General features: G+C 44.2%; 1 protein-coding gene across 1 annotated transcript in view; it reads left to right on the top strand.

Moving 5' to 3' along the window:
* The first annotated feature begins 438 nt into the window (after window positions 1-438).
* Window positions 439-11,776, top strand: part of SHPRH (SNF2 histone linker PHD RING helicase) — a 207,931-nt gene continuing 196,593 nt past the window's right edge. The window contains 1 exon segment of the mRNA XM_068231979.1: window positions 439-553. The gene's annotated coding sequence lies outside the window, so the exon portion shown is untranslated.

Genomic DNA, 11,776 nt, shown 5'->3' with positions numbered 1-11,776 from the left:
TATCTAGCGAGTATACAGGTCTTAACCCTAATAAGATCTATGACATCTAATCTCTCCTCTGCATATCTCCCTCAGCAAAATAAGCCCACCCCACCATACATAATGTTCAATAACAGTATGTGTTATGCTGCAATTACAACAGTCTAGGAGAACGTTTCCAGCAACCAAATTCCTCGCTCTATTATGTCCGATTGTCCGTCGGCTGATTCTTCAGGAAAACTTTTCTTTTCCCAGCAGAGAGTAAACAAAGCTAGCCACGTGACAAAACCAGGCACTACACGGCCATCCAATCACTGAGTTCTTTCCTCACACAACGGGGCATTGCTCTGACTGCAGGATTGTATAAACGTACGTGATAGGCTAGACAGCGGGGGGGGCGGGGCCGAGTGCTGGGAAGTGTATGGTTCCTTATTACACTAAGCACAGTGCTTCCGGTACACACAGCAAGCAGTATGTTCGCAGAGGTCCGTCTACTTGTGACCGATTGTTCTGCAGAATGCCGAGCTCTGTATGGTGCTGTTCAGCATCACTAGTGACTGTATAGCGTACAGGGGTAGGTGACTGCACATTACTAAATAAAGACTGCTGTGACAGCTGAGACTGCATGTTGTTTATTGTTTACACAATCTAAACTGCGCTCAAAGAAGAGCTTGAATTCGGCTTTACGTAACTATCTTTTGCTAAATTAGCGGGGCGGAACCAAAGTGTAGCTCAGGCTTAATAACCTCATTATTAATATAGGTGTTAGGTAATTAATCATTCTTATTAATGCAGTACAAAGTGCTAGTTAAAATGCTAGTGATTACAGTTGCTGTAGTGCATAAAAGTCAGGTAGCGGTTTACATGAAATCTTATTTTGTACATTATGATTAACTGTTATGCACCTAGTAGGATATTGTTACACATGAGGAAATGGAGATGACAAAAATATCAACCTAATGGTACCCATACACAGTACAATTAAATTGTTCGATTTCCACCAAAATGATCAAATCGAATGAAAGTTGAAATCTTTTTTTTTTTTTTTTTACACGGTACAATAAAAACTTTAATTTTCCCATTTTTTTTCGACCAAAACAATCGGATGGAAGTTGAAAAAAAAATTTTGATCAAGAAAAATGAACGATTATTATTATTTAGTATTTATATAGCGCCAACATCTTACGCAGCGCTGTACAATATATATTGTCTTGTCACGAACTGTCCCTCAAAGGATCTCATAATCTAATCCCTACCAGAGTCCTATGTCTATGTATGTATCATATAGTGTATGTATTGTAGTCTAGGGCCAATTTTAGGGGGAAGCCAATTAACTTATCTGTATGTTTTTGGAACGTGGGAGGAAACCAGAGTGCCCGGAGGAAACCCACTCAGTTTTTTCTATAAAAATCCAATCACACATGTTGGAAAAATTGTTATATTCGGTCTAACTAAATTAAACGAAAAACTCTATCTGAAACCTAGCTGTTTGAGAAGGTGCTGTCCACCCAATCACGTTTCCCTATAAGGCTTCTTGCTGGGTCCCCTAAACTAGACTAGCGCCTTATTTTTAATATTAAGTAGGGATTTATGTCTGCAGTGAAATTATTTCATGGAATAGGTGCATTTAAAGTACCCTTGCATTGAAAAAAAATGTAATGAAGCCCTTGATGGGCTAGATAAACTTAGCCTCCTGAAAAAACAAATGGAGAGATAATCGAGAGCCCTTGATAGTGTAGTATGTTAGCACAATTAATGTGTTACGTAAATAACGTGAAAGGATACTCACAAAGGTGGGTTACCGCTAAGGCAACCACTGTAACATCAGGTGGGGAGATTAGACCCAACCCCACTCTGGTTAAAAGTCGCTCTCTCTAGACCAGAAACAATAGGGGAATAATAACCTCCACCAAGGGTGGCTTTGAGATATTAGGTTATAGCATGAACAGAGGTGCCAATGTAGGGTAAAATATTTGAGAACCGAAATCGCCGGCAAAACGTTCAAGCGCTAGCGCTTTTTAAAGCGCTAGTGCCATAATACCCTATAGCCCAGCGATTAACGCAAATCGTCAAACGCAAATTTGTATACTGCACCATTTTCAGGTGATTTCCCGGCGATCGCGTTTAGTGCTATAGAAGTGCTAAACGCGATCGCGAAAAAATTGGTGTGAATTGCGATTTTTTTTTTTTTTTTTTTTTTTTTTTTTGCGTTAATCGCCAAAAATTGCCAGAACAAACCGCTAGCAAAAGCGCTTTGCGAGTGTGAATGGGCCCTAAAAAGGTAGGTAGCTGTGGACTTGCCTTACCAAGCAAACTCATAATAGACTCCAGAAGTGCTTTACTGGCTCAGACTATATAGCATTTATTTGTTGTATTTATAAAACTCCAACATATTATGCAGTGCTGGACATTAGTTAAGGTTACAGACAATATTTAGGGGTTACATACAGCAATACGACAATACAGGAATACAAGAAAGACCAGATCATGCAGCACAGTATGGGTACAAGGTAATGCTTAGTCACTGGATGGGAGCATGGGGATGAGGCAAGTTGAGTTCACTCAAATGCATAGCAATGTGTGCACAGTGATGGAGGTACGTGGTAAGGTAGGACACACAAGGAGGAGGACCCTGCCCCAAGGCTTACAATCTAGAGGCGAAAGCTTACAATCGGGAGCATTTGCTGCTGTTATAGCTTGATAAAGTGGGTATAGACCTGTGAAACGTGTTGCATTTTAGAGATGCGAATAAAATATTTTTTTTCTGAGAACTGACTATTTTAAATCTGCTTGGGGAGGTAAGTCCACTGCTACCTCCCTTTATAAATGGTTCTTAAAGGCAACCTGAAGTGAAAGGTATATGGAGGCTGCCATATTTATTTCCTTTTCAGCAATACCAGTTGCCTGGCTATCCTGCTGATCATCTGCCTCTAAAGCCCAATCTACATGATACGATTCTTTGTGCAATTCAATTACGATTCTATTTACGATCCGATCAAATCCAACGTCCGGGATTCGATTCAATTCAATTTGCCATTGCAAAACAATGGCAAATTGAATTGAATCCTGATCGGACATGTCGGATTTAATCGGATCGTAAATAAAATCATAATCGTATCGTGAGGATGTGGCTTAATACTTTTAGCCCTAGACCCTGATCAAGCATATGCAAATCAGGTGTTTCTGACATTTTGGTCAGATTTGACAAGATTAGCTGCATGCTTGTTTCTGGTGTTATTCAGAAACTACTGCAGCCAAATAGATCAGCTGGACTGCCAGGCAACTAGTATTGTTTAAAAGGAAATAAATATGACAGCCTCCATATCCCTCTCACTTCAGTTGTCCTTGAAATATTTTACTCTACATTGGAGCCTCTGTTCAAACTATAACCTAGATAGCCTTTTGAAACTCCTGGCTGTCTTTGGGGCCCCTCTCTGTCCTTGTCCATCCAATATTTTCACAAGTCGCCCACAGTGGTGATGAGCGATTTTAGAACATACAATTTTTCTACAATTCTGTTTGTGACTCTGGAAGTCTGTGTAGTCATTGTCCCAGCATGCAGCACAATCAGACTCTAGTCTACTTTAGGGATCCCAGCAGGAAACCTCATAGGGTACAGTCCTCCAATCACAGTACCTTCTCACAGCACAAAGCATTGTTATTGGCCAAATATTGTAGGCGTAGTTTACTATAACCAGGGGCGTAGCAATAGGTATAGCAACCATAGCGTTGCTATAGGGCCCATGGCAGCGCTACGTCACAGGGGGCCTGCAGCTGAGAGGACTTTTTTTTTTTTTTTTTAAATTATGCCGGTCCGGGCCCCCCTCCTTTTATCAGCGGCGGGAGAGCGGCATATACAGCAGGCTCCGGCGGGTTAATCAGACGCTAGAGGTTCAGCTGCCTCTGGGCTACGCTGTCTCCTCTGTATTGCTGCTCGCACCGCTTCCTGGTTCATTGCGAGCAGCAATACAGAGGAGACACCGTAGCCCGGGAGGCAGCTGGACATCTAGCGTCTGATTACCCCGCCGGAGCCTGCTGTATATGCCGCTCTCCCGCAGCTGATAAAAGGAGGGGGGACCCCAGCTGAGGCAGGGGGGATAGGAGTCGGGCCCCTACCCCACTAAACTACTCAGCTACCTACCCTCCCACCCGGCTACCTAACTGCCCACCCGGCTACCTAACTGCGCACCCTCCCACCCTGCTACCTAACTGCCTAGACAAGACAAGACAAATAACATTTATATCGCATTTTTCTCCTGGCGGACTCAAAACGCCAGAGCTGCAGCCACTAGGACGCGCTCTATAGGCCGTAGCAGTGTTAGGAAGACTTGCCCAAGGTCTCCTACTTAATAGGTGCTGGCTTACTGAACAGGCAGAGCCGAGATTCGAACCCTGGTCTCCTGCATCAGAGGCAGAGCCCTTAACCATTACACCATCCTACCCTCCCACCCAGCTACCTAACTGCCCACCCTGCCACCCGGCTACCTAACTGCCCACCCTGCCACCCGGCTACCTAACTGCCCACCCAGCTACCTAACTGCCTACCCTGCCACCCAGCTACCTAACTTCCTACCCTGCCACCCAGCTACCTATCTGCCTACCCTGCCACCCAGCTATATGTATACAGGATCTTCTCAAAAAATTAGCATATTGTAATAAAGTTCATTATTTTCTGTAATGTACTGATAAACATTAGACTTTCATATATTTTAGATTCAAATACACACAACTGAAGTAGTTCAAGCCTTTTATTGTTTTAATATTGATGATTTTGGCATACAGCTCATGAAAACCCAAAATTCCTATCTCAAAAAATTAGCATATTTCATCCGACCAATAAAAGTAGAGTGTTTTTAAAACAAAAAAAGTCAACCTTCAAATAATTATGTTCAGTTATGCACACAATACTTGGTCGGGAATCCTTTTGCAGAAATGACTGCTTCAATGCGGCGTGGCATGGAGGCAATCAGCCTGTGGCACTGCTCAGGAGTTATGGAGGCCCAGGATGCTTCGATAGCGGCCTTAAGCTCATCCAGAGTGTTGGGTCTTGCGTCTCTCAACTTTCTCTTCACAATATCCCACAGATTCTCTATGGGGTTCAGGTCAGGAGAGTTGGCAGGCCAATTAAGCACAGTAATACCATGGTCAGTATTGTATTCTGGTTAAGCTTAGTTGTAACTTTTAAATGAGCATTGTGTCCTTAGAGGCAACGACACATGTTCGTTTTGGGCTTTTTAAATGAAACCTATGCCCTTCATCAGGCCGTAACACAAAATTCTGTATGGCTCAGTCAAAAGGTAGATAAACCAGAAAAACAGGTGAAACAGGCATCTGACCCACCAGATGCACAATATGGCTTTTCCAAGGCGTAATGTGAAAGGAACGCTGCTATGATGGAAGCCCCCCTGCCACCCAGCTACCTATCTGCCTACCCTGCCACCCAGCTACCGAGCTGCCCACCTGGCTACCTATCTGCCTACCCTGCCACCCAGCTACCTAACTGCCTACCCTGCTACCTAACTGCCTACCCTCCCACCCGTCTACCTAGCTGCCACCCAGCTACCTAGCTGCCTACCTGGCTACCTATCTGCCTACCCTGCCACCCAGCTACCTATCTGCCTACCATGCCACCCAGCTACCTAACTGCCCACCCGTCTACCTATCTGCCTACCCTCCCACCTGTCTACCTATCTGCCTACCCTCCCACCTGCCTACCCAGTGCAGTGCCTGCACCGCAAATAGTGTGCCAGCCTGCCCAACCACCCTCCCTCCACGTACTTAATGTTAGCCCACTATAGACCTGGCTACATATACTGCATTTTGTGGGGAAATCTGGCGACAATCTGATTGCATTTTGTGGGGAAATTTGGTGACAATCTGATTGCAATTTGTGGGGAAATCTGCCAACAATCTAGTTACATTTTGTGGGGACATCTGCCGACAATCTGGTTGCAATTTGTGTGGAAATCTGCCGACAATCTGGTTGCAATTTGTGAGGAAATCTGCCGACAATCTGGCTGCAATTTGTGGGGAAATCTGCCGCCAATCTGGTTGCATTTTTTTGGGAAATCTGCCGCCAATCTGGTTGCAAGTTGTGGGGAAATCTGCCGCCAATCTGGTTGCATTTTGTTGGGAAATCTGCTGACAATCTGGTTGCATATTGTAGGGAAATCTGCCGACAATCTGGTTGCAATTTGTGGGGAAATCTGCCGCCAATCTGGTTGCATTTTTTTGGGAAATCTGCCGCCAATCTGGTTGCATTTTTTTGGGAAATCTGCCGCCAATCTGGTTGCAATTTGTGGGGAAATCTGCCGCCAATCTGGTTGCATTTTGTTGGGAAATCTGCCGACAATCTGGTTGCATATTGTAGGGAAATCTGCCGACAATCTGGTTGCATATTGTAGGGAAATCTGCCGACAATCTGGTTGCATTTTGTGGGGAAATCTGCCGACAATCTGGTTGCATTTTGTGGGGAAATCTGCCGACAATCTGGTTGCATATTGTGTGGAAATCTGCCGCCAATCTGGTTGCAATTTGTGTGGAAATCTGCCACCAATCTGGTTGCATTTTGTTGGGAATTAAAAACAATGGTGCATGAGCCAGCCTGGGGCCCCGGGAACTCTCACTGCCCGGGGCCCCAGAACCAGCATCTAACACCATATGTGAGCGCAGCCAAAACCTTGGAGCTGCCACCTCCAAGGCCTGTCTCCTACTGCTCTAAAACTTACCAAACACACAATTGGAGAAACTCACTCCCAAACAGTTCTCTGCTGCTTAATAAAGCCTGCAGGCTGCTTATAAGCCAATGAGAAGTGCACACATATAATACACCTAGCTTGCAGTGATTAATCAAGCAGAAGCTGAGCAAGTCAGCCAGTCAGTTGGAGAGGGCTTCAGTTGCATATAGACAATGGCTATATGACCAGCAGGGGGCACCAGCGTGCAGGATATTCCCTCTCATCTGCCCCCCTCCTAACTAAACTGCATGGGATACTACAATAAAATTAAAAACAATGGTGCATGAGCCAGCCTGGGGCCCCGGGAACTCTCACTGCCTGGGGCCCCAGAACCAGCATCTAACACCATATGTGAGCGCAGCCAAAAGCATTTTGTTGGGAAATCTGCCAAAAATCTGGTTGCATTTTGTGGGGAAATCTGCCAACACAATCTGGTTGCATATTGTGTGGAAATCTGCCGACAATCTGGTTGCATTTTGTGGGGAAATCTGCCAACACTCTGGTTGCATATTGTGTGAAAATCTGCCGACAATCTGGTTGCATTTTGTGGGAAATCTGCCGACAATCTGGTTGCATGTTGTAGGGAAATCTGCCGACAATCTGGTTGCATGTTGTAGGGAAATCTGCCGACAATCTCGTTGCATGTTGTAGGGAAATCTGCCGACAATCGGGTTGCATTTTGTGGGGAAATCAGATTTCCCCACAAAATGTTTGGGTGGGAGGTCCGAGTTTCGTGGGGTTGGAAGGTCGTGGTTGGGGCATAATTTTTTTTTTGCTATGGGGCCCAGTCATTTCTAGCTAAACCCCTGACTATAACCTATTGGAAACCTAGCAGTTTAAAGGTTGTTGTCCACCTAATCATGTTAGTCGAATTTCCCTATGAAGTTTCCTGCTATTGACTAGCCACAACCCTTCCTTGGCATTATGCCCAGGCTTCAGCCTGCTATTAAATAAATGTTGGAGCTAGTATGGCTGAGGGGACCCAATGGGAAACCTCATAAGGAACAGTTTTACAATCACAGAACCTTCTACAACTTGAAGCTTTGTAACTGGCCAAATAATGTGATTGTAGTTACTACTGCAACCTTTCTTAAACCTAGTATGGTTGAGGCGACCCACTGGGAACCCTGATAGGGAAATTCTGCTAATGTGAATGATTGCTGTTTCAACAGTGCTACAATGATGATGTGTCCAGCAAACACAGCTCAAAAGACTCTAGACTACATGTAATTAGATGTGAAGTGAAAAATAATGCCAGGTTCTTCCAAATTTTTACTGACATGTTACTGCACTATTATCACTTTTTTACTTGGTCATACTTTAGTCTGCGATTTTACAGTAACTCATTGTGAATGGAAGCCATTGAATATTATGGGCAGATTGTGTAGGTAAACCCTCATACTACATAGAGGTGGTAAGATTGGTCAGTGATTGGCCAATCATAGTTGAAAGTGTGTACCAGGCTTAAAGAGACTTTGTAACTTAAAAAACACCCTCTGGAAGATACTTACCTCGGGAGGGGGAAGCCTCAGGGTCCCAATGATGCTTCCCCAACCTTTGAAAACAGCTGGAATCCAGCGCTGACTCCCCCAAATCTTCCCTTGACAAGCTAAGATTTATTTACCTGTCCAGGATCCTGTGCAGGTGCAGAAGCGTCTCTTTCTTCGGGTAAGGCGGCAATAGCCAAACCGGATCATATCCACTCCACTGCGGAGGCACAAAGGACTCGCGCCTGCGCAGTAGAGCGGATCTGATCGGGTTCAGCTATTTCCGCCTTAACCCGAACAGAAAGCCGCTAATGTGCCTGCGCAGGATCGCGGTAGGTAAATATTTAACTCGCCACACTTCGGGGGATCTGGGCAATTGAACGAAGGGGCGGAGAAGGACAAGGATCCAGAAGCTTCCCCCTCCCGAGGTAAGTATCCCCCAGAGGGTTTTTTTTTCCATTACAGGTCCTCTTTAATGCCTGGAACACATTCAATTTTGATTGACCAATAATTGGTCCATTTTACCACCTTTGTGTAGTATGAGAGCTTACCTAACCTATCTTTAAAGCCTGCTACACACTTTCAATTATGATTTGCCAATCACTGACCTAATTTTCCACCTTCATGTAGTAGAAGGGTTTACTTCATAATCTACTCATATTCAGTATTCTTTTCTCTCCACAGAGGACCATTTATTTTTAATACATTTGCAAAAATCTCAGGTAAACTTTTTCTCACATCATCATGGGATGTTGTGTGTAGAATTCTGAGGAAAAAATGAATTGAATTCATTATGGAATAAGGATGTAACATAACAAAATGTGGAAAAAGTGATGCGCTGTGAATACTTTCTGGCTGCGCTGTAGACTTACGTAGTTCCCCTGTATTTACTCTGGCAGAGACAAGTGTCAGGGCCCGTTTACACTATCATTAATCTGCATGCGTTTTCTGCACGCGCAAGGCAGTGTGCGATTCGCATACAATGTAATTAGTAGGAAATTCGCATGTGTTTTTGCTATGCGAATTTTCCATGCAAAATTGCGTACGTTTTTGCCTAAAATCAATGTAAAAGCACACAGGGCTGTGGAGTCGTGGAGTCGGAGTCGTGGAGTCGGGCAATTTTGGGTGCCTGGAGTCGGAGTCGGGAAAAAATGCTCCGACTCCTAATGAATTTGTAACTGTAATTAAAATAGAAAATATGATAAAATGTTCTATTTCTCAGATAATAGTCATTAAAAATAATGTATATATACAGTTATAGCTGTGCTTAGTCCACAAAAATGAAATAAACCAATCAAAATTACTTACTTGTGCTGCTTCAATAAAGCAGTCCCATATTTTTAAGGTCCGATATACAGATCTGATTGTGACTGTATATATGATGTGTACACAGGAATCTCTTATATATACTAAATAACATCTATGCTGTAAGAATAAAGCCTGATGTGTAGCTGTGTCACTAGAGATGGTCACTGAGATGGAAATAATTCTGCATTGATGCTGGTTTATGCAAATGTATGCACTCCCTTTGCTGATGAAATCAAATAATTTGATATGTTGTTAAAATTTGGTTTGGTGACTACAAATTAAAGGGTACCTGATACGGATGAAAAGTAAAGTTTTATACATACCTGGGGCTTCCTCCAGCCCCCTTCAGGCTAATCAGTGCCTCGCTGTCCTCCACCACCTGGATCTTCTGCTATGAGTCCTGGTAATTCAGCCAGTCAGCGCTGTCCGGCCGCATGCCGCTCCCACAGCAAGGGACATTCTGCACCTGCGCAATAGTGCTGCACAGGTGTAGTATGCTCCTGGCGGCGGAGTGTGTGCATGCGCACTACGCCCGACTGGCTCAAGTACCTGGACTCATAGCAGAAGATCCAGGTGGTGGAGGAGGACAACGAGGGACTGATTATCCTGAAGGCGGCTGGAGGAAGCCCCAGGTCTGTATAAAAATTTAATTTCATCTGTCTCAGGTTTACTTTTACACAGTAGTATTATACTCTACATATGCACTCCCCACAGAGCTGCAGGGAATCCACTGAGAATGCTGTGCACATTGAACACAGAGGTGTTGTCTGTCACCCATAAACCTTGTTCAGATTGTGCATGAAGAATGTGTAATAGAGGAAGTATCTCCTCATTCCCCTGCAGAGTACCTGCACATCATTCTTACATGTACCCACACTTACATTGCCTAGGGCCTGATAGATGTTCTTTGTTCCGGTTTGTACCTTTTTACAAGTACTCTTACCAAGGACTAGTTTTAGTCTAAAGGGAATAAATATAGTAGTCTACATATCCTTCTCACTTCAGTTGTCTTGTAAAATTCCTAAGCGTTGGCAGTTAAGAGACGTATTTCATGTTACATACTTTTAATCAACAAAATTGTAATATGCAAATTAGAGGAGTCGGAGTCGAGGAGTCGGAGTCGGTGGAATCCTAAACTGAGGAGTCGGAGTCGGAGTCGGTGGATTTTTGGACCGACTCCACAGCCCTGAAAGCACACAGGCGAGACCATATGTGAATTTGCGGTAAAATTTGCATCCTCATGTGAATTCGTTTTCCGCAACAAATTTGCGCCACGCAAGTGGAAACTGGCCCTCAGATCAGAAAGAGAGTGGACTCTCCGTAATAGTGACATAACAATTATTTAGGGCTCACTCACACTTGAGCGGGATTCGTGCGATTCCCGCTCACCGCATACCGCCAGCGGTTTTTAAAAACCGCCAGCCATTTAATCATATGGCAGTGTTCTCACTGCCGCGATCACGGGGTTTTGCGGTTAGCGTTAACCACAAACACGTTGCATGCAGCATTTTCACGGCGATTAGCGTGTATAGAACCGCTAATCGCAATCGCTCCCAAAACGCTACAGTGTCCAGTGATTTTTCCGCGTTAATCGCGGAAAAATCACTCCTGCGAAATGCTAGCGGTAATCGCTAGCGTTTTGCGATTTTAGATGTGAACGGAGACTTATGGTGGGTTTAGAAGAAGACTTTTAGGGTCTGGCTGCTAGATCTGTATATTTCTGTTTTTTTCTCTCAGACTAAAGCCTGGTACACACATCCAGTGCTGATTGGCCAATTTATCGCTTCAATATAGTATAAGAGTTTACCTACACAATCTGTTCATAGTACTCAAAATGTATTGGCCATCATACTGCATGAAAGTGGTAAATTGGCTTTACAGCCTGCTACAAACTTTCAATAATGATTGGCCAATCACTGACCAATTTTTTTCACCTCCATGTAGTATGAGGGTTTACCTACACAATCTGCTCATAGTATTCAATATCTGTTGACCCTCATACTACATGAAGGGAGTAAAATTGGTCAGTGATTGGCCAATCATAATTGAGGCTGCTTTTATGCTTGTGTGGTTCGGTGATCCCATGGCAGGGGATCTTCACCGCAGCACATGAATCAGTAGTTCATATGACCCTGCGACAGAGTGTGTTGACAGGGTCATTATACATAGGCCCACCCCCATTCAGTGTCGTACTCCCTGCTAGACAGGAAGTAGGTCACCGGGATTCCCACCAATCCGCACATGTGCACCATGTCACATTGTGAT

This window comes from Hyperolius riggenbachi, chromosome 4 (genome assembly GCF_040937935.1).
Source record: "Hyperolius riggenbachi isolate aHypRig1 chromosome 4, aHypRig1.pri, whole genome shotgun sequence".
Lineage (NCBI taxonomy): Eukaryota > Metazoa > Chordata > Amphibia > Anura > Hyperoliidae > Hyperolius > Hyperolius riggenbachi.
This window is presented reverse-complemented; position numbering and strand designations above follow the sequence as displayed.